At 37.5% G+C, this 24,568-nt stretch overlaps 1 long non-coding RNA gene across 1 annotated transcript in view; it reads left to right on the forward strand.

Moving 5' to 3' along the window:
- LOC137172988 (uncharacterized) overlaps window positions 1–21,597 on the forward strand; it is a 61,070-nt gene extending 39,473 nt beyond the window's left edge. The window contains exon 2 of the long non-coding RNA XR_010925094.1: window positions 21,138–21,597. This is a non-coding gene — a long non-coding RNA (uncharacterized lncRNA). The remainder of the gene's footprint in view (window positions 1–21,137) is intronic.
- Window positions 21,598–24,568: the final 2,971 nt, after the last annotated feature.

The raw sequence follows: 24,568 nt of genomic DNA on the forward strand, positions 1-24,568 counted from the left end.
AACAACTGACTGCAACATATTATAGTTTTCTGTAGAGAATTACTTGAATAGTTTTTAAATCCAGTGAGTCAAAAGTCAGAATCAGATACTGTATTATAGTCTAAATCAATGTCAGACTCATAACTAGAAGAGTCAGAAACAGAATGAAAGTTGAATGACGATCAGTCAGAATTAGCCTTTAAATCAGAGTTATCGTTACAATGAAAGTCAGAAACAGAAGTAGTTTTATCAATGAGTATGTTTGCATGTGAGTCATCTCAATGGTTTGCTTCTGTTGGTCACATTAAACATAAACCAACTGGAAAACAATTATAAGACAGAGGTTTCTTATCTTCTTTTAAAAGAACAATTTATGGAATATAGTTCTTTAAGAGGCAGTATAATAAAAAGGTGAGATACACAAATCTAATAAATAATGAATAAAGTTCCCTTAATGTGCGTTAAGACAGAGATTGAAGTGAATTTTTGCCTGATTCATGCACATTTGACAATTGGGCCGCCCTGAAAACAGCCAAAACACCTACTGACAATAGCGGTAAGCTAGCAGCAACAGACATTATATATATATCACACGAGCCTTTGATGTCTTAATACTTAAAAAATGTTTATTGAAGCACTTGATCAAGCAGAGAAACTGAAACAGCAAACATCGAAGTGTTCGGCACTCTAAAGGTCTGACTCTTAGTCTTTAACCCCAACAGATCAGCCTACAATATGAAAAAGTAGTCTTATTGGTTCACTAGTTTCTAAACAAGGAACTACACTTTACCCGTGTTAGTTCAGGTCACTGTCAGCACATTCTGGTTTGAATGTCTGATTATGTCAATAGAATCTACGCATTCACCTATCTGTGTTGTCTAGGAAGGCCCCCTCCGACCTTGGTAACCATGGCAATGCTGATTTACCCTTTATCAGAGAGGCCTCTGCTTCCCTCAAACATCACAGAGGGTTACTTCGAGTCTCAAGTAGAGGAGAGAATGTCTCCTTTCTACTTTAAGAATTATAGTGTGACCTCAAGGCCCATGATTGACCCAATGTAACCCAATTTGTAATCCCTACATATGGAAAATTCCATAACGAGCCTGTCAGTGGTAAAAACGATCACTTTTAGTGGACGTACTTTGATGGGAACAATTGCCCCAAAGGTTTAGATTGCAGCCCGTTTCGTGGCTGCCGGCTGAAGTCACTTACACCCCAAATGATGGAAAAATATGGTCCAGATGGAAAAATACCAGAATTACCCTTTAATATGTCCATTGTCTATTGGAGTGTTTCTGTGTGTTTGTGTTTTGTTCAACTTCTGACTGAACTCAGAACTCACCAGAAGCTCAAGTTCCTTTTCCTCTTGTCTCTCTACATTCAAGAACTAGATTCATAAAGTTCCAGGATATGCATGAATGTTTCGCTCATGTTGAAACATTTTCAATTTGCGTTCTGTCTGAACACACAGTTATAGTCAAGACACTGGATATAAGCTCATAGAATGAACACTTTATTTCTGATAGTGTGATAGTATTTCTTTAGTGACATATTTATGTTCTTCAAGTGCTATTTCAAACAACGTTTATATCAATGTTGAGGCCATAATCATTAACCTTTTTGACAAAATTTGGTTGTTGTTTTCATTGGCTGGAGGTGGAGAAGAAGGCAGTCGACTCATCGTCCCCTTGCTAAAAAGCTCTCATCAGCAGGCTTCTGGGATGTAAAGGAGGAGGAGGAGGAGGATAAAAGAAGAGGAGGATGAAGGAGGGGAGGCGGTGGATGTGATGATGGAGAGCAGGGAGACGGGAGACGTAGAGACCACAGACGCAGCGATGGCTTCAGCTTTTGCTTCCCTGTGAGAAAGATTAAAACAAAAAGGTTATTTTAAGAGAGTGAACAAACCAAAGAGTTTTGGTGTTGCAGGACTGAATGAATGTAGGAATGACAAAGTGAGCATGTGAGTGAATGAATAATGATATGAAACTCACTCAAATGCTTTAATCTTGCTGCGAACCCAGGGAGCGGTCAGCTGACTGCAGAACAGACCCGTCTTTGTCTGAAAGCTGCAGGAAGAATAAAAAAATGCAACATTAGTACTTTTAAAATGATTTTCTCTTGAAATACATGCTGACTAGACTTTGTGTGATATCAATAAGTTTGTATAATTAGCTTCTTTTGAAAGTAGTCAAGAAGACATGTCAGTTTATGGCAAATGTTTAATAATACAGTTGAAAAATTAAGTTATTAAGGAGCTTTTTTTGTCTTCAGGAATCACTTTCCAGACTTATAATTCAGTTTTAGAGATTATAAACGATGAACTTCAGATTTTTCACATCGCTTTTCTTACTTACATGACAGCTCGGACACATGGAGGGTTAGGTTTCCGGACCAAGTATCCTAAAATCGGTTCAGTAATCTCTCGACTGGTGACTGACGTGCAGCAGGATGCAAGCTTCGGATCTGGAGATAGAAGGGAACACAGAAAAGTTAAATACAGTAATGATCATTTTAAAATGGTTCATCTATTAAAATGTCTAAAGTTTAAACTTACGAGTTGACTCAGAAACAGCCAGATTAACCAGCACGATGGCGACCAGCGCACTCTTCAGCAGGTTTCCACAGTTCACCATTTTCAAATAGGATGATTATTAAGAGCTTAAATTGATAAATATTGAATAGAGTGATCTCTGTTTGTCTTTCTTCTCCTTCCTCTCCAGAGAGTTTGGTGAACTGACAAACGTTCAGAGACATCGGATACTTATGGCCTGAAAAAGCAGAAGTAGTCCCCTCCTGTCATCTTTTTTTTTTTATCCTTTTTTCTCTCCTCTCTCTTCATGTGAAAAAAAGATGCATGGGTATTTCCACGAATTGATTGACAACCTATCAGGAAGCACTTTCATCATCACATTTCATTTGGAAAAAATCAAGTCACGGTTTCTCTTGTTAAGATGATTCTGCAGGGATCAGGAAACCCTTACAAGCCTAAAGTCACACTCAAGGTCAAGGTCACTATTTCTTGTGGTCTGGATTAAATTGTTGTCTGGATTAAATTAAATTGGATCCATACTGAGAGTATGTCCACCATTTGGTTGTGATAACCAAATTATCTGTAAAGAAAAGTAAAGAAAAAAGAAAAATATATATGTAAAAAATGAAAGAGAGAAATGAGGAGTCAAATAATCCCAGAATACAGTTTAAGAAGCAGTGAACAAGCAATGGTCACTAAGAACTAACTGCCATCATGCACTGACTTGAATAGTGTCTTATTTATTTATTTATTTAGTCAACAACTGACTGCAACATATTATAGTTTTCTGTAGAGAATTACTTGAATAGTTTTTAAATCCAGTGAGTCAAAAGTCAGAATCAGATACTGTATTATAGTCTAAATCAATGTCAGACTCATAATTAGAAGAGTCGGAAACAGAATGAAAGTTGAATGACGATCAGTCAGAATTAGCCTTTAAATCAGAGTTATCGTTACAATGAAAGTCAGAAACAGAAGTAGTTTTATCAATGAGTATGTTTGCATGTGAGTCATCTTAATGGTATGCTTCTGTTGGTCACATTAAACATAAACCAACTGGAAAACAATTATAAGACACACTTTTAGTGGACGTACTTTGATGGGAACAATTGCCCCAAAGGTTTAGATTGCAGCCCGTTTCGTGGCTGCCGGCTGAAGTCACTTACGCCCCAAATGATGGAAAAATATGGTCCAGATGGAAAAATACCAGAATTACCCTTTAATACGTCCACTGTCTATTGGAGTGTTTCTGTGTGTTTGTGTTTTGTTCAACTTCTGACTGAACTCAGAACTCACCAGAAGCTCAAGTTCCTCTTCCTCTTGTCTCTCTACATTCAAGAACTAGATTCATAAAGTTCCAGGATATGCATGAATGTTTCGCTCATGTTGAAACATTTTCAATTTGCGTTCTGTCTGAACACACAGTTATAGTCAAGACACTGGATATAAGCTCATAGAATGAACACTTTATTTCTGACCAATGTTTTCATGATTGCACATGCTCTCATACATTTTCAAATGAATAAATAACTCAAAGCATTTTCTCAGGATAATTTCAATAATTCAAATGTTGTGAGAGACACAACATCATAAAGTTGTATGCAGTAACTTGTAAACATTGCTTAATACATTTGGTAATAAATACATGAATACTTCTAACAGCACTGGTCAATTAAATTAAACTAATAAATAATTCCACTCAAAATTGAAGGAAACTAAATATTGAACATAGAGTGATATATTAGTGACATATTTATGTTCTTCAAGTGCTATTTCAAACAACGTTTATATCAATGTTGAGGCCATAATCATTAACCTTTTTGACAAAATGTGGTTGTTGTTTTCATTGGCTGGAGGTGGAGAAGAAGGCGGTCGACTCATCGTCCCCTCACTGAAAAGTCTCATCAGCAGGCTTCTGGGATGTGGAGGAGGAGGTGGAGGATAAAAGAGAAGAGGAGGATGAAGGAGGGGAGGCGGTGGATGTGATGATGGAGAGCAGGGAGACAGGAGACGTAGAGATCACAGACGCAGCAATGGCTTCAGCTTTTGCTTTCCTGTGAGAAAGATTAAAATAAAAAGGTTATTTTAAAAGAGTGAACAAACCAAAGAGTTTTGGTGTTGTAGGACTGAATGAATGAATGTAGAAATGACAGAGTGAGCGTGTGAGTGAATGAATAATGATATGAAACTCACTCAAACGCTATGATCTTGCGGCGAACCCAGGGAGCGGTCAGCTGACTGCAGAACAGACCCGTCTTTGTCTGAAAGCTGCAGGAAGGATAAACGAATGCAACATTAGTACTTTTAAAATGATTTTCTCTTGAAATACATGCTGGCTAGACTTTGTGTGATATTTATAAGTTTGTATAATTAGCTTCTTTTGAAAGTAGTCAAGAAGACATGTCAGTTTATGGCAAATGTTTAATAATAAAGTTGAAAAATAAAGTTATTAAGGAGCTTTTTTTTGTCTTTGGGAATCACTTTCTAGACTCATAATTCAGTTTTAGAGATTATGAACGATGAACTTGAACTTGATTTTTCACATTGCTTTTCTTACTTACATGACAGCTCGGACACATGGAGGGTTAGGTTTCTGGACCAAGTATCCTAAAATCGGTTCAGTAATCTCTCGACTGGTGACTGACGTACAGCAGGATGCAAACTTCTGAGCTGGAGACACAAGGAAACAGGAAAGAGTTAAATACAGTAATGGTTATTTTAAATGGTTTATCTATAAGATGTCTTAAGTTTAAACTTACGAGTTGACTGAGAAACAGCCAGATTCATCAGCACGATGGCGACCAGCGCACTCTTCAGCAGGTTTCCACAGTTCACCATTTTCAAATAGGATGATTATTAAGAGCTTAAATTGATAAATATTGAATGGAGCAATCTCTGTTTGTCTTTCTTCTCCTTCCTCTCCAGAGAGTTTGGTGAACTGACAAACGTTCAGAGACATCGGATACTTATGGCCTGAAAAAGCAGAAGTGGTCCCCCCCTGTCATCTTTTTTTTTAAATCCTGTTTTCCCCCGTCTCTCTTTGTGTGAAAAAAAAGATGCATGGGTATTTCCACTAATTGACTGACAACCTATCAGGAAGCACTTTCATCATCACACTTCATTTGGAAAAAATCACGTCAGGGTTTCTCTTGTTAAGATGATTCTGCGGGGATCAGGAAACCCTTACAAGCCTAAGGTCACACTCAAGGTCAAGGTCACGATTTCTTGTGGTCTGGATTAAATTGTTGTCTGGAATAAATTTAATTTAATCCACCATTTGGTCGTGATAACCAAATTATCTGTCAAGAAAAATAAAGAAAAAAGAAAAACATATATATAAAGAATGAAAGAGAGAAAGTGAGGAGTCAAATTATCTCAAAACTACCATCATGCATTGACCTTCACCTCGCCTCATTCATGCCCATGTGACCGTTGTAACCGCCCTGAACAGCCAAAACACCAACTGAGCATGGCTGTAAGCTAGAAGCAACAGACGCACCATAATGCTGCTACAGACAGCTACTTCCTGTGTTTACTTTCATTGTCTGACACTTAAAAAAACAGTCTGTCACCCTGTCAGTGGTAAAAACAAGCACTTTTAATGGATGTACTTTGATAGGATGCAATTGCCCCAAACGTTTACATTGCAGCCCATTTCGTGGCTGCCGGCTGAAGCGCTCTCACTCAAAATTTTTTGTCCCCATTAGTCAGTTAGACCCCAAAATGATGGAAAAATAGGGTCCAGGTTGAAAAATACCAGAATTACCCTTTAATACATCCCTGGTCTATTGGAGTGTTTCTGAGTGTTTGTGTTTAGTTCAACTTCTGACTGAGCTCAGAACTCACCAGAAACTCCAGTTCATTTCCCTAAAGTCTCTCTTCCTTTTCCTCTTGTCTCTCTACATTCATGCAGTAGATTCATAAAGCTCCAGGATATGCATGGATTTTTCCCTCATGTTGAGACATTTTCAATTTGCGTTCTGTCTGAATACACAGTTATAGTCTAGTCAACACTCACTCAAATTCTTATAAATTTATACATACAGACCAAGTATGTGGATGCCCTCTGACCTGCGCCGACACACCTGCACCCATTGTTATTTATTTATTTACTTATTTAATTTAAGCCTGCATAAGGCCTTACGTCATGCGCCATGGTGTCAACTCATCAGGATACACCACCCTGCATTGATGCACATCGATTCTTCAAAACAGCAGCAATGTTATTACACTCAGTCCCTGGATCACTAAATTCTGGTTACTGTACCACGACGGCATCTTTTGACTATGATTTTTCAACGTGTGTGTGTGATGCACTGAAGTGGAAAACAACAAGCAGAACTGTTGTGTTCCCTGATGTTCTTTGACTGGAAACAAGACCTCCTATGACAGCCATCATTTCTTCTTATAAATATATACTGCAAACTAAGTATGTAGATGCAGTAACAGACCATAGATGATTGTTAAATCTTAATATTGTGAACATGGTTTTCTGATAGATACTCTAAGACTCATTGATAGGATAAAACTGAACAGCTCTAGAGAATACTGGAATCAGAGGAGTATAAATAGGTGTAAATACAGTATGAAACTGTACAGCCAGAAGATAGTTTGCAGTAAGGGGAGGCAGTGAATTTAACAGTGGATTTTGCTGGTTTATATTGGTTGTGATGTTAGTGTGAAGTAAGTAGAGAGAATCAGCACAGGAAAAATACACATTTTGGACAGCTGTGAGGCTATAAAGCAGTAAATGGCAAACACCAAGACTTCTCTAAACAAAATCAGCACCCACATTTCGGTGAAACTTGTGTGCATCCAAGACTGTGACATTGAGTAAAGACTGGTGGGGGACTAAGCAAGAAAATTCTCACTCATCAAACTCATTCAACCAAAATGAAAAGATTATAGAGAAGAGACAGGAAATGACTAGAAAGTGAATCAGAGTGAAAAGCAGAACCTTCCACACCGAGCAGACTTTCAGTTTACTGGGTTCTCGTAAGATCTAAATGTAAAAGTAAAAGCATCTTTGAGAAAACAAAACCAGCTTGAAGCCATGCTGCTGTTTCAATTTTAATGCAGGTTGTTTGGACCAAGCGGCTGCCTGACAGACCAATATCCTTAATGCTGCTTGCATCTTACTGTATTTGGTAAAATTAGAAGATTAACTATATAATTAGTATAAGCAGTCATTATGGCTCCAAAACCGTCTTGATCACCCTGCTGACTATGCATTTTCTGATGATTTATTTATGTCAGTCATGGATTAGTTCATAGCCAGATGTCGCCTCTTCTTCACAGGGTATTCAAAGTAAGCAGTCATCATTTCTGTAAAGGGTGTTAAGACTATGTGTGACTTTGATGACAGATTTTTCTGAGAAGTCAGTGAAGTAGGAGGTGTTGCACATACTGAGGCTGATAACACTTTGGTGAACTAATGTCAACACAAGCTTGCAGATATTATGTTGCCATGAAAAATATATAAAAAAGTCTTGTGGAAGCAGCTATTAAAATTAAGAGTAACAGATATAAAGAAATGATTGATTGTGTGTGCAGTTGGGAGGAGAAAGAGAGGCCAGGGAAAACTGAAGCATAGTGTTAGTGTAGGCAGAGTACTGAAGTCATGCTTGTATTGGCTAACTGGTATCAGTTGCTTCCACTTGCATCCATTTGTATTCATGCAGGTGTACAGCTCATGCCAACTCCGTTTGTTGAAGCAGATTTAACCTACATTTGATATTCATGTATGTTTATTAGGGGGATTTGCTCTCTCAGCAAAAGGTTCAGTGCTGCTCAGATTCTTTGACAGTTCCCATAAAAAGCAGAGTCTTTACTGCCAAATCTAACTGTGTAACCATTTGCTTTAAATGGCAATTTCCTTGAAGTAACTATCAAAGCAAATTGACTATACTGAATCACTAATGTCACTGATTGAATCAGTAACTTTTAGCAGTTCCCCTCTGTGGTGACTGAGTGTTGACAGGCTGTTACCTCCTCGTTAAAGCATGTTAAAGGAACACAATGTGGCTGGAGATTGAGAAGTCAATCTATACTCCAATGACCTTATCATATGCTCCATTCACTGAGGATAAAACCCTAGAAGAGACCTCCGGTAGATCAAAAGGTCAAAAACTACCCTTAGCATGGAGAGAGCTGCAGTGCACATTTGGTCTCCTTAGTATACAAATACATTATTCAGCAAAGCACAAATAGTTTTGTTTTTTTTGTTTTTTTACAAATATTTGTATCATACAAATATTTTAAAAATTATTTGTTTTGGGGAAGAAAAAAAAGCAATGTCAAATACCAGTGCGCAGGTCAGTTACATCGCTATCTCAATCTCTCTCCTCTGCTCCGCTGTTACGTTTGTCAGCAGGTCTCAATGAGGGGAGTCACATCCACCTGCTACATGACGCACATTTCCTAATTTGGACATCACTCCCAGAGTAGGGGGTGTTCCCCAGAGATAAAGCTGAGCTACTGACACACACAAAGTGCTCCCAAGGGACTCTTTGCTGCCTTAACAAATACAGATACAAATACAAATACTGGGCCCTCTGCACATCCCTACTCCTCAGTGATGTATTGGTTTTGTCAAGTTTTGCTCATCTAAAAAGTTTTATACAAAAGATGGAGACACCTAAATCTTAGTTTTGTCCACCAGCCCATTGAGGATCAGGAATTCAAAAAAAATTAACTAATGAATTTAACCTGCAAAGATCAGATTTTTTTTTAGATATCTTCAGATAAGAAGGTTTTTGCTCGAACATCCAAACTGGAATTGCCTCAAGAAATCTGATTCCCCTGTTGAACGATACTTGATAAAGACTCAAGACTTCATATTAAACAAAATATAGATAGAAGCACAGAGTCCGCCTTCTTTATCAGTTTGTTCAGTTTCTTAGAGTCGCTGGTTCTGATGCTGCTGCCCCAACAAATGTCTGCAAAGAAAATTACACTTGTCACAGCAGACTGGTAGAAGATCTGCAACATCTTGCTGCACACATTGAAGGACGATGTTGCATAGCTTCTACTTGTCTGTTGTGGCAAGTGCAATTTTCTTTGCAGCCATCTGTTGGGGAAGAGGGTAGCTTGAATTAGAAAATAGTGAGGCAGTCTGGGAAAATATCACTTCAGAAACTCATGAAGTCACTAATGCAAACTTATGGAAAGAGTTCCAGTGGAAAAATATTAACAGAGTCTTTAGAGCCCCTCACATCCTTTCCAAAATAGACCCCAGTCAAACAAGTGCATGTTGGAGGAAATGTAATGAGGAGTCTGCAAACCATACACATAAATTTTGGAAGTGCCATCTCTTGGATAACTTTTGGAGGGAGATATTTGATTTACCTGATAAAATATTTGGTTTTCAACTACCCAGGGACCCATTGCTGGTCATCCCTGGGGCAATCCCAGAAGCAGTGATGAGCAGGAAAAATATGTACTTACTACATATATAGGAGAGCAATAACACTGAGCTGGCTCAAAAAAGACCCTCCAGCCTGTGATACATGGCAGTCAGTAGTTGAAGGAATTTACACAATGGAAAACTTTCATGGTGAGAATGCAAAATGCACAATTCACAGACCGATTGTCACCTTGGCTAGACGTGATGACGTGGTGTGTATGTTACTTATTTTTTGTTTCGTTGTTCCTATTTTCTGGGTAACTAGCGGTTTTATAAACACACTCTTTCTGGATGATACTGTCACATAGATAGAAGTGATGAGGTGGTGAGGGGGCGGAGGACAGTGGAGGAGGGTAGAGATGTGTCTATGAAGGGGCGTTTGTTGGAACATGTGTGTGGGTGGAAGAAGAGGTGATGGCGGTATGAAAACTGGTCGGTCGAGAGAATGAATGACGAAGGAGTTCAGTATAAACAGTGGGTAGGGTTGGGGAAGTGACGTAAAATTGGGAGGAGAGGGTAAGTAAAGGAGATTTATACAGATTACAAGTTTTGGATTTCTATTTAGTTGAATTTAAAAGAAAAAATGTCGTAATAACTGGATAATTACTTTATGTTAATTAAGTTGAAAAAAAGCATATTAAAGGACAATGAAAGCTACAGAAACTCATCTGATAACGGTCATTAACAGGCTGCTGAGCTATTAAATTTGTGTGCTTGTAAATACTCGTTTTGTCCTGAACTGAACGTGACAGTTTGGATTCAACAGACTGAACATACAACTGAACTGAACACAGTCATCATGCGAATGTATCAAGCATGATGCATTTACTGTTGTATGTACTGAAATGCATTTCAGCGGTAATGTGACTGCTTAACTTAGCAAAAAAGCCAACGGACAACAGAGTTGTGACTATGAATGTTTGAACTGAATGAAGTGATTTGAATCAGCAAAGATTTGTGATTTCCATCTCTACCTCTGACCATAAACGGTATATAAAGATGGACGTAGCAAGGTGTGACGTCACCTGTTGCTTTGCATTGGAGCCAGTTTGAAGCCAAGAGATGCAGCTTATGATCAGTACCATCTTTTACATTTAGAGCCAGGACCTTCCAAATAAGGAGTGCAGGGTGTTGAGCTGGGAAGAACAGCAGGTGAGCCAACTGTCAATCATGATTGTCAATCAACGCCCACATGGCAGACATCAAAGCAACTATAAGTCTTCAAATCTTATTAACGGAGAAATAATTTCCCAAATGACCACCAGCACACTTATTAGAGGGCCAGAATATAGAGTTTGAGACCATAATCCCTTGTTAACCTCTTATCAGGCACCCTCATTTTTGTGAAAAAGCCTGAAAATAATGTATCCAAAATAAAAAGGTTACTGTTGTTCAAATCTTTTGATTACAATCATAACCCTGGTCTCATTTGAAAGGTAACTTTCCAAACGTGTACCAAATTTGTGCCAAATAGCACAACTAATATTATGGGTCTCACAGGTCCCTTGGGTGGGACAATGTCATTTAACAGGTTAAAATAAATGATTGACTTAGTATTTCTAGAGAGAAGCTAACACTTTTTGAATGGGAGTCAGTTGGAACTAGGGATCTTTTGGAGCCATTATCTAGCAGATTCAATCTGCTGTCCAGCCAGTGCGGTCTGATGAACCGCACTGGGTTGCACCAGCTATATGAGCCATTTGGCATCTTAGCACATTGCAGTAAGCTGGATCGATACCGAAATATCATATCAATAAATGAAGTATCTACTGGTTTACTGTGTTGTAAAATGGCAGCAATTGATGAAAAAATGATGCTGTGTGGCAGAAAAACTGCTGTTTTACCATCAGTGATTTCTGTGACATGTTATGATTTACACCCACTCTACAGGCATGTGTAAATATTTAGCTGTTACTTAGAGTTATGTTGTAACTTATCTCCGTGGTGCAACCGCTTTGTGATCTGTGCAGCTTTTTTGTAATTTACCACTGGCTCTAATGTCTCTGGCATAGCTCTTTCTACATGCATGCTTATATATTTAGATGATGCCATTCTGATTTTAAAAAAGCAAATGATCACACCTTAACCCAGGAGTACCCAAGATGTGATAATCATGTCATCACAACAGCATTGTGGTATACACTAAACATACGGCTTCAGGTGAGAGGCTGTCGGACAAACCTAGCAAACCCAAAAGTGTAGTGAGGTTGAACATTTGGTGGTAACACTTATTTGTGAGATCTTCCTTCCTACATTCAGAGGAAAGTAACTGGCCATGCATTTAGTTTTTAAGACCTTTCAACAGTTGCCATCACCACGACAACCATGACAAATTCCCCTGAAAGTCACCAGAAACGCCTTTTTCGGTTAAACAAGTGACTGTGTTAACTGGCAACTTTCAGTTGAATGCGTCGTGGTTGCTCGCAGTGACGGCAGCTGGTTCCTGAAAGCCTTATTTCATTTTAATCAATCAATCAGTGTGCTTGTCTGTCAAGTTAAACTGTGCTCAGCAAGAAGCCTTCACCCTGTAACGTTTCTTATAATGTGGGGAACAGTTGGCAGTGCAGCTACAGTCTAACTTGTGATTTTATTGTGTTATCTTCAGTTGGAAAGTGGCCTGTATTCAACCAGTTAACCTGCTTTGTCATTGTGCACTAAAAGTAGAATTTGTGGCTAAATAGTGTGTAAACTGTGTGGTCACACAGCCAGGATTCACTGGGTTTGACCAGCCTAATGTCTGTTTAACTTGTGACACCATCAGTGTGGATACTGCAATGAGATTCAACTTTAAAAAGATTAAAAATAAAAATAAAATAAGTAACAGTTAGCTGTTACTTAGAGTTATGTTGTAACTTATCTCCGTGGTGCAACCGCTTTGTGATCTGTGCAGCTTTTTTGTAATTTACCACTGGCTCTAATGTCTCTGCAGCATTTTGATATCTTGACAACACCATAACACATATTCACTGTAAACAGCTTTATACTTAATGGTGGTGGGGTGATGCGTTTGGGGGAGAAGGGTTTGGGGGTGTTATGCTGCCCCTTATTTGTTTGGATCAGATGGCCAATTCTCACACATTGAACCTTTAAGGACTTCTGGATTAGCTTCAACCGAATGGTAGTTGCTGCTTGTCTCTGACTGAACTAAAAACTGAAGTAAAACCAGGAAGGAGACATGTAAATGAGGCCTAGATGTGGTTTGAGGCCAATGTAAAAAAATGTGACCTGCAGCATGGAAGTTTAACCTTCCTGTTGTTCTCGAGTCAATTTTGATCCGGGAGGACAACAGGTGTCATTATGTGCTGTCATCAAAAAAATCGAATTGGTTTTAAAACAGTATCCTGACTAAACTTTTACATATACCAGTCTGCCATAATTCATCAAGATATTTTCCTCTGATCTCAACTATAGTTAAAATAATTCATAATTTTCTTAATCAGGATACTGTTTTGGCCCAAATTGACCCAAGGACAATAGGGGGGGTTAACTCAGAAAGTATAAAGGTTATGGTACTTAACCTCTGAAAGTTGATGCACTTTAAAGGCTATGGTCAGTTGTCATTTTCCCACCATGTTTGCACAGCAGATTGAGAAAGTGATGAGCCCAGACAAGTGACTTGAGATTGAATTCCCCGAGCGGCTATCACTTAGATTGGTGTTGATGGTTAGAAGATTAAAATAAACCAAACTTCCTTCCTTCCTTCTTCTTTTAGCCACTTCTCATTCTCGATTGCAACACATAGGATGTTTTTCACCGGCGTAACATGCAGAATGTACAGTTTCTTATTTTCTGAGAGTTTCCCTCTAAAAAAAAAAAAAAAAAAAAAAAAAAAAAAACTTTGCCTAAGTTAAATGTAGCCAGAGTTTCATTTCTCAATCGAATGTCTAAAACAATTTTATCTCAAAAATCTTAGTATGGTGTAAGCAAAGAGCTGATAACAGAGGAGGAGTTGCATTTTTCAAATAGCGTCCTTTTAAGTAATGTGTGCTTATGTCAATATTAGGTGTGACTGTGGTTATTTAACCTTATCTTGCATTCAGTTCATGACATACAGTATTTGACATGAGCAGCATGGAAGGAATGTGGAAAAAGTCACAGTTAGTCACACAATATATAGGGTGTTTATGGGCTGAAATCAGCGAAGGAGCATATTTACTGATATCAGTGTCTTGTTTGTATGACCCACAGTCATTTTTTTTATCATCTTTGATATCCATATTTCACAGTAATGTATTAACTAACACAATTAACACCTGCTTTTTCTCCGAGATGCCATTTTGTGAGTGAAACATGAGTTTGGAAAGAAACACTGATCAACTTTACAGTCTAGACATGTGAGATAAACAGTCTGAAAGTTGTTTATTCTGCTGTTTTTAAAGACTTATAGCCCTTCTTTCCTCTTTTCAACAGCTTGCATTCGTAAAACACTTCCCCATCTCTCCTTCAATCGGTGTTGAGTGTACGTCTGTGGCTTGTCTGGCAACGGTTGCAACTTGCACAGACTGATTGCAGAAATAATTTTAAACATAAACATGGTTCATTTCACATTTACAGTTCACAGTTGCATGCAACATAATCAACAAAGTCATTTTCAAATGCATCTCCATGTTTTTGCATACTGGAGGTTCACTGTTTGTAATCAGTGTGAGCACTGCATCAGTATTTGTATATAATATTAATATACAAATGTATTAGTATTTGTATTAGTGTAAGATTGTTTATTGATCTCATTAGTTTGCATGGCTTAAAGAGGAACTATGTACTCTAAATCCACACAAGGGCGTTATTTCCTTTCCTGTCACATCTGCTCACACTTTTAGCATCTCTGCAAGCTTGTGGTTTACCACGAGTGCAGAGGAGATGCAAGAAGGCCGTCTGTGTGATCTTTATGAAAGGTTTTGAAATGCTGGGGAATGTTACAGTGCTATTTCTACATGCATGGTTATATGTTTAGATGATGCCATTCTAATTTAAAAAAAGCAAATGATCACACCTGAACCCAGGGGTAGCCAAGATGTGATAATCATGTCATCACAACAGCATTGTGGTATAGACTAAACACACGGCTTCAGGTGAGAGGCTGTTGGACAAACCTAGCAAACCCAAAAGTGTAGTGAGGTTGAACATTTGGTGGTAACACTTATTTGTGAGATCTTCCTTCCTAACTTCAGAGGAAAGTAACTGGCCATGCATTTGGTTTTTAAGACCTTTCAACAGTTGCCATCACCACGACAACCATGACACATTCCCTTGAAAATCACCAGAAACGCCTTTTTCGGTTAAACAAGTGACTGTGTTAACTGCCAACTTTCAGTTGAATGCGTCGTGGTTGCTTGCAGTGACGGCAGCTGGTTCCTGAAAGCCTTATTTCATTTTAATCAATCAATCAGTGTGTTTGTCTGTCAAGTTAAACTGTGCTCAGCAAGAAGCCTTCACCCTGTAACGTTTCTTATAATGTGGGGAACAGTTGGCAGTGCAGCTACAGTCTAACTTGTGATTTTATTGTGTTATCTTCAGTTGGAAAGTGGCCTGTATTCAATCAGTTAACCTGCTTTGTCAATGTGCACTAAAAGTAGAGTTTGTGGCTAAATAGTGTGTAAACTGTGTGGTCACACAGCCAGGATTCACTGGGTTTGACCAGCCTAACGTCTGTTTAACTTGTGACACCATCAGTGTGGATACTGCAATGAGATTCAACTTTAAAAAGATTAAAAATAAAAATAAAATAAGTGAGGAAATGTGAATGCTTCTTGTTGGCGAAACCATTTAATTTAATGTATTATAAAAAGGACTAGACGAATATATACTGTATTGAACATATGATAATTTAAGACTTGTAGGAGGACGCCTACATGTTTGGTGCATGTTTTCAACAGTTGCCGTCACCACGACAACCATGATACATTCCACAACCACAAATGGTTTCATTTTTAAAGTAAGATGACACATGAGTCACATCTTTTTGAGAGCTCTGATTAAACAAATGCATAAGAAATATATAAATAGACAAGCAGAATGATAGATGTAGGTAGGTTTTAGATGGGTAGGCTTTGCAGAACATGTTGTTTTACAGTGGAAAATTTGTGACTTCATGATTTCCACATGCCAGGAAAGACAATATTTCCTTTAAACCCATCAATTACTTCCTGCATTTCCTGTGAAATCTGCCTCAAATTGTGCAAAGACCCAGAAAAGAAGAAGTAATTCTGCAAAATAAGACAGAGTTTGTGGATTCACTGTGAAAGGAGGAGGATGACTGGGTCATGTGCCACAATAATCATACCTCCGTTTCATGGGGGTTAATGCAGATATCAGCATTCAGTATGTTACTAATAAGTTTCAGTACTTTATTATTCACCAGGGCAGATGAGATGCAGTGTCATGCTCATCACACTTCTGTCTGACAGGATGTTGTGAAATGATTGTCTGTTTTCTGCTAACACGTTAGCCAATGACTTTAACCACCAGTTGTTTAGAAATAATATCTGCAGCAAGTGAAACAAACAAATTATGTTTTATAGAGACATGATCCATAATAATCATGTCTCTATAAAGTTGTGTACACATTTGTTTTTACAGTAAAGTGAAGGACAAGATACTGGTTGCACAATACAGAGATAACATAAAAAATAGTTTGTCAAAACAATCCCAATTCAAATTCCACTCAGTAGATTTTTCTGGAGGTTTGAACCGTAATCAAATGGTCTTCATCAGTTGAAGGAGTTTGCTCAGTTGTCATGGAAATAGATCTGTTGACAGTCTAAAGCGGCAGCAATCATGACAGCTGCTGATTACTCATGTGACATCTGAGTAGTCTTCAGCTACTCATCATGACCTTTTCATAAATAAATTCAAAATTCAGGAAAAAAGCTAGGATGTGGATCTGCTGTGAATATTTTGTCACTACATTTTGTAAGGTCAATGACTAATTACTGTGCTTAACTTTTAGATAAAATGAGACCTCTGTTATATATTAATGCAAATTAACACTAAGGATTTGTACAGGAACATAGAGAATTTATTCCCTAACCACATTACATGTGAGTGTATGTGTTAATTAATCAATCTCTAAAAACTTTACTCGTATTAGAGTTCTCAATATACACAGTAGGAATCAGTGCTACAGGAATAATTTCCTCAATTGGTCCTCTTTTTCTCCTTTTTTGGACCTGAATTCTTTGCTTTAAGCTCACTAAACTCTTCACAGAATCTTTCTCCTACAAAAACACTTTTCTCAGAATTGCAACCAGACAAAATCTTTGCTCCCCGTCGGCTCTTTCATTTCGAGGAACTGAAATTCTCACAATTTATGATGTTAACATCTTCCAAACATGTACTTTTATATGTAAGATACACTTCAAGGAGGGAAATATTCGTGATCATTTCAGGTCTCACTTTGAAACCAACTCTCAGACAATCATCTAACCTTCATCTGAAAACCAGAGGTCAATTTTCCATCAGATACAAGGGTCCAAATTTATGGAACTACTATTCTCATTGGGTTAAAATTTATTCATCCTCAAAGTGTTTTAGAGCAGATTTATAAAAAAAAAAGATTTTAATTTTGGTTTAATAATCCCATTTGAGAGAGGCCCCCACACTGAACAGTTTTAAAAGCACGTTAAGAACCTTACTTCTCACAACAGTCTACGGCGACATTCTTAGTGTGTGTGTGTGTGTGTGTGTGTGTGTGTGTGTGTGTGTGTGTGTGTGTGTGTGGTGTGTGTGTGGTCTGTCATAGGCTACTTTCGGGGACAAAAACCAGTTAAGGGGGGACGGCTTGTCCAATTGGGGACAAAATTTTTGGGTCAGTGGTTAAGGTTAGGGTTAGGTTTAGGTTTAGGCAAACAATGGTTATGGTTAGGGTTAGGGTAAGTTTCCAGGAAATGAATGTAAGTCTATGTAATGTCCCCAAAAGTGACCAATGACAACATGTGTTTATGTGTGTGTGTGTATTTTGTATATTTTGATATTTTTATATTCTGCACTGATTCTTTCTGCACCTGTACTTGTTTTATTGTGTTAAGATGTGCTATATAAATAAAGTTGACTTTGCTTTGCTTGGTTTGTTATTTGTTTAGTTTTTCATGTACATATGTAGGTATATTATGTAGGTAAAGGTAATCAATAAGCCTACTAGTTTTTTCCCTCTCCCTGCACATTGATTATGTTGTTGTTGCTGTTTGTGTATTTGTTTGACTTTAACCTGTACAAATAAATAAACTCAAACTAAATCAACAAATCATTGCAAGCTCATAAATAACATGACTGGTGAGAGATGTGAAGTTCACACCTGCTGCTGTCCTCTCTTTCTCACTGTCATGAAACGAAAACACGTGACCCATGATAATCAGCATGAAAACATTTCAACCACAACGACAACTTCTCAGTAGTTTTGCTGTTGCTGTGAACAACTTCAGAGAATCCGAGAAAGATCTCAGACTCTTCTGTCTTGTGACATTCATAGTTTGGATTGCGTGACAAGCAGTCTAAGATATTCAATGTTTTCCATTCACTTTCACTTTGATTCTGCTTTTTCTCATTTAGGTTTACATTCAGTTGGACATTTTTCATAATTAAACCAACACAATTTGATTTTGCATTAAGTTTAGTAGCATTTTTGACATAACCCTAACCCTAACCCTAATCCACATAATTCATAGATGTAGGGGGCAGCTGTGGCTCAGGAGGTAGAGCGGGTCGTCCACCAATCAGAGGGTCTGTAGTTCGATCCCCGACTCCTCCCGTCTGCTTGCCAAAGTGACCTTGGGCAAAACATCGAACCCCAAATCGCTCCCGATGGTTGTGGCAGCATCCTGCGTGGTAGCTTGCTGTCATCATTGTGTGTGAATGTGTGTGTAAACGGTTGAGTGAGCAGCAGAAACACTGTAAAATACTTTGGATAAAAGCGTATATATATATATATGCAGCCAATTATCTATTTACTATTTAATGCAAATGTGCATATTTAGTTAATTTTGTACTGTCAACACTTAAGTTCTGTTATCTTTAAATGGTACAAATATAATTTTCATTTTTTGAGTTATGTTGCTGGTGCAGGTGACGTCTGGGACCTTGTACCACGAAGCAAGATTAGTTTAACTTGGGTTTAATACATCTTCTTATTCTATTGTAGTTATGTGATTGTATTATTTACATTTCACCTAATGGAATACCACTTTTTGCTGTCGCTATGACCAAATTTTCCCACAGGCACAGTATCTACTGTTTCATATTAAGTACTTTGTTTATGGTTCTGATGATGTCGCCTGTAATTACCAATCTTCCCTCTTTTCCATCAGAGTTGACAGCTTCATGATACTGGTTATCCAGGATGGCCAATGTTCAGTGCAGCAGGCAACCCCAAGACAGCCAGACTAAGTTGAACTTGCTTTGTGTTACAGGCCCCTGGCTGCCAATCTGTAAAATACTGACGGATGCATTAAGCACTGTTAAATATAGTACACCTGGACCCTGGACTGTACCAACCTCCTGCCACAGCACAGTGTTATTTTAGTCTTCTCATCTGATACATTATGCTATTAAAACTGGAGGCACTGTAACCTGAAGTGAGTGAACATAATTACTGTTGAGTGAAAACCATGTATCTCCACATATGTTAAAGTTTATGTTCAGATTGTGTTGTGTATATTTCTGGGCTTTATTGTATCTTCTCTCAACTGAATCTTTTTTTTTTTTTTACAACATGAGCACTGCTGGACGCTTGGATTGCTTTTTTCTTCTTGGTGTGTATGTTTCTTTCTTTTTTAGTGCACACATTGCAAACGCCACACGTGCACTCGCCCACTTGTCAAGAATATGGTGAAAGATGACTCATATGATCACTTTTATCCACATCTCTGTAGACCACTGAACTCTCAAATGTACATTCATCTTTGAAATAAGGGGTTTATTCACCGCAACCTTACTATAATATCCCTCTTTATGTAATTGTCAACAGACTGTTCTTGCTGACAGTCTGATCACGTCATGCATTGACATTTTCAGTCACCCGAGGAAGAGTTGCTCTTTTCTTTTCTTTTCTTTTCTCTTCTTTTTTGTTTTTCAATTAAAATTAAAAAATTGATGTAAAAATTATGATTCCTTCTAATATCACAAATCATATCACAACTACAATATCAGTCAAAATAATCGCAATTAGATATTTTATCAGAATCTTTCAGCCCTAATTAGAATTAAAGAGGGGAATCAAAATGACTAGTGAAAAGATTGTATTTAATATAAATCAGTCAGTTTAATTTAATTTAATTTGGATTGAATTGTCTGTAACTGCAGTAGCTTTATATAACTTTTGACCTCTTTTACATTGTTTTAAGATGTAAATATAAAGATGTTGGTCTTTGTCATTTTGTGCTGCTTGTTCATCATTACTATTCAATTAATTCATTTGTAACTTGTTAGTGCGAGATCTGTTGACTGTAAAGTTGTAAATGTCAACTAGAGAAAAGGTCACACAGACTCATTTCGACACATACAGTGAGAGTGATGAATGATTGATGGTGTGATCTGTTATGCAGTTTGAGGAGATTTTCATTCATTAATAGGTTACTTTGAAAAGTTTGATCTCCAGTAAGTTCTGACTCTGCTTTTTACTTCAGACGGATTTATTTAAAATGTATTTATTCATTTCTTTTTCAAAAAAGAGCAGTGAGCACTGTGATTAGGAATGTTTCATAGACCACACAAATTTCACCCTGTACTTTTCCAAATTAAAAGCATGGTCCGAGCAAAAACAGGTGACCGATTTAGAGTTGATGTTTGGATTTTAAAGCAGAAAGTCTTCATAGTTTAACTCTTAAGCTGACTGAAGGAAACCTGAAGCAGCTTCTCTTTTGCCTGAAATATTTCTGTTTCCTTTTGGTGTGGGTCTGTGATTGATGTGTGTGAGTGTCTCCCCCTGCAGGTCAAAATGAAGACCTGTTCATATTTGTTGGTGGTGGTGTGGTGGAAAAAAATCAGTAAAAACAATTATTAAACATGCATTAATGCACAACTGTCATGTGGAAGAGGGTAAAAACAATAGCCTGTGACATACTTGATACAGTTTTAACTGAAAAATACCCAAAATATCTAAGACAAACCATTAAAATACTAATTTGTGAGGAGCGTTTTGTATTGTTGATATATATATTTTGCCAATTTTCATGCTAAAATGTTGAAATATTTCATGTTTTCCTCAGACTTTTTGTTCTCTTCATGCAGGAAAAGCCTCTGAATGGATGTTTGGATCATCAGCAACACTGAAACTGTCCACTGAAACCAGTCTGATGAGAGTCTTTGAAGGTTCGCTGCACACAAACACCATGTACAGCACATACTTCACCTGTGTGTGGAGTCGATGTTCACTACAGGTCAGTGTTTATCAAAACTTTGTCGCCAGCAAGTGGAGAAAAGAAGTCCTGCAGCCACCAAGTTGAAATGAAAAAAAGTTTTGAGGAAATGTTAAAGGCCCTGCACACCCACACAAGTGTTTCCAGTATTACATGACATTACATTGTTTGTTTGTTGTATGTTGTTTGTTGTATCATTGCTGTGTTATAAATCACTGTGTCTTGTACCTTTTCCATTTGTTTTATGAGTGTTGTTTGGGACCCCCTTAAAAACAAGATGATACATCTCAAGGGGTTTATCCTGATATATAATAAATTCAATCATAACTCAATCAGTCTCATCAATGGATCAATCCACATATCCAAGAATTTACTGCATCAGCTAAAACTACATACAGTGCAACAAAAATACATATGCAGTTACACAAATACAAACAAGACGTAGCAAATACAAATTGTAATGATCACTCTTCAGAAACTGCTTCAGATTGGAGTCAAAATAATCCCAGTTATGATCCAGTTTGAGTTCTGTGTGTTACACAAAACAGATTAAGTCTGAAAACTCCCCACATAAGTCTGGGAGATATCTCAAATTAATTTGAATTTTTGTTTTTGCATGATATGTAAAATGTCTAAATCAGATAAATTGAGATATTAAATTATGCACACAAAGTTTATTTTTAAGTCATAAAGTGAGGTAGATGATAGCTGCTACATTAGCCTTTTGAGTCACGACTTAATTAGTCACAATACTTAAACACCTGCAGCAGTTTACGGGTCTGTCATGACTCCAGGTTGCGAGCTGTCTCTGACTATTTCATTACGAGTTTTGTGTTTTTTATGCATAATGATCACAGTCTTGCAGGTGGTGCAGGTCTTTTATTATTCTTGCTTGATGTTTCAGGTCTGCATTTTGCAGGGAAACAAAAAGCGTGAATCGACACCAAGCTTGAAAAAAACTTGATATTTGATTTTTTTTGTCCGTATCGGCCAGTCCTATATCCACAGCTGCACCCTGAGTTACTGATCTAGAAATGCTGACAGGTTTTCTCAGGTCTCTGAGCACCAGCAGCTTCGATTTGACATTTATAGATCAATTCACAATTGGAAAATTTAATAAAGTTGTCAAAATGAATATACATTTTATTTCTTAAGCACATGGCAGTGGTGCTGATCTTACTGGCTTCCTATGAAAACATTTATTGTAGCTTGAGACCATGAAGTTGTACAATAACTTTAATGTGAGAAATCTACGAATGCATAAAATGGTGAGAAGTTATTGATGAGATTAAAGATTTACATGTTTTTTTAAATGGGAAACTAAAATACATATTTTTGGCAGGAAGCAAATTTGGTCCATATGAGATGAAAAATTGTTTATGTTTTCAGAATTGTATATAAAACCTCATTAAATGTTCCACACTGAGAAAGATGAGCTCATTAGATGCAAATAAAACATTTTGTAAAAAAAAAAAAAAGAGTAGAAAATCGAGATATTTTCTACAAAGCTACAACTGACCAGTTAAAAATAAAATAAAACAAGCTGAATACAAGCCAAATTAAAGTTCACTCTGTCTTTGCTAAGGCTTCCAGTGAAATGCAGATTATAAACAACACATTCATGCTCATGAACGTTAATGTGAAGCAATCACCTTTTTGGATATCATGGTTTGAGTCTCTTCCTCTTTGCTGTTGCTTCATTTGTCCTTCATCTGTCCTTCATCTGTCCTGTCACCATGACGATGTGTTTCTTTGGCTTCTCTAAACAGGCGTCAACATGCCGATGGCTTTTTATCTTCATCAACGTGTCTTAGTGTTTCGGCATAAAAAGGAACATATCATGCTGTAGCAATAATGGTTAATCAGATATGAAATAATCAGTTTAGACTGGCAGTTTGGAGACACACCTGGTTTTTAGTTCATGTTGATATCAGTAACTGACAGATGTTACTTCATCATAAGCTCAGATAAAGTGGAACGACATGTAAATGTATATCATTGCTTCACATTGCATTGTATTGTATTCTGTTAAGATACAGAAGAGAAGATATGTTGCAGATTATATTTAAGGACCAGTGGAGATACTGATGCTTGTTGCATTGAACCTTTGTCCACACATTTTACTGCCTAGTTCATAATACATGTGCTCGATTGGAAGAGCAAACAGAACTGAAGTGAAATATGAAATACTTTTGTCTTCACCTGGTTAATACTGAGAATATTTGTTTTATGACCAGATTGTTGTGAGAATGTGTTTCAGGCTGGTTTCTCTGAGCTGCAGGTTTAGTGTTTTTCATACTTTTCACCCTCCAACTGGTGAAGTATCAGTTTTTGGGTCATGGAACAGATCTATGTTTTGGGACTTTAAGCCCACGTAGCTCTGTAGTGTTTTTTGTTTGTATTTGGCCTGCTGGTATTTAAGGCTTTCTTGAGCCTGCTTTGTTTTTGGTTGTCTGTTTGCACTGTTTCCCTCCTGTCTTCCTGTGCTCTTCCCCAGCCTGCTTTTCCCTCACACCTGTCCTGCATTCAGCCTCGTAGGCCCTGCCCTTTTCTCAGTGTTTTCCCCAACCTATCAGCTTCTTTCCTGTTCTCCTGTTTCATCTCCTCATTCCCCTCACTTGAGTTTCTCAGCCCATCTCCCCACCTGCACCTCATCTCCTTGTTAGTTCATTTAGTATTTCAGTCTTGTGTTTTAGTTCAGTCTTGTTGGATCCTTTGTAGCTCAGTTTTGTTCTGTCCTGTTCAGTTTTGCTTTGCATGCATTTCTGAGACTTAATAAAGATAATTCTTCAGTTCCTGTGCCTAATGTCTCCTGCATTTGGGTCCATCTGCTCTGCTACTATGAACTCCTGTACTAAAAGTGAACTTTATAAATGTAGAAAAACAACAGTCAGTCACTTTTCAAATCAATTTAATATGATTTATTTCTGGCTTCAGGTTTATTTCTCCCAAAAAAGAACAACTCTGCTTGAAACATCTTGATATTTCAGTAAAAGCAATAAGTAGTAAATCATCAGAAATTGTTCTGGGCTGCTGTTTTTATTCCAGATCATCTTCATCCAGGACTTCAAATCTGCGATTGGCTGAGATCACTGGAGGACACCTCAATCTTCCCTGTGGTGCAGAGAGGCAGAAAGAAAGGTTAAAACACTTATTTTAACACTTTAATGTCCTAAAATTAAAAGCATGATAAAAACAAAAAATGAATTTTTTCACCTATTTTCACTTTTATTTGAATACAAATATAAATAATTTTGCTACAAATATAAATATAAATACTGGGCTCTCTGCACATCACTACTA

This window comes from Thunnus thynnus, chromosome 21 (assembly GCF_963924715.1).
Source record: "Thunnus thynnus chromosome 21, fThuThy2.1, whole genome shotgun sequence".
NCBI classification, from domain to species: Eukaryota; Metazoa; Chordata; class Actinopteri; order Scombriformes; family Scombridae; genus Thunnus; species Thunnus thynnus.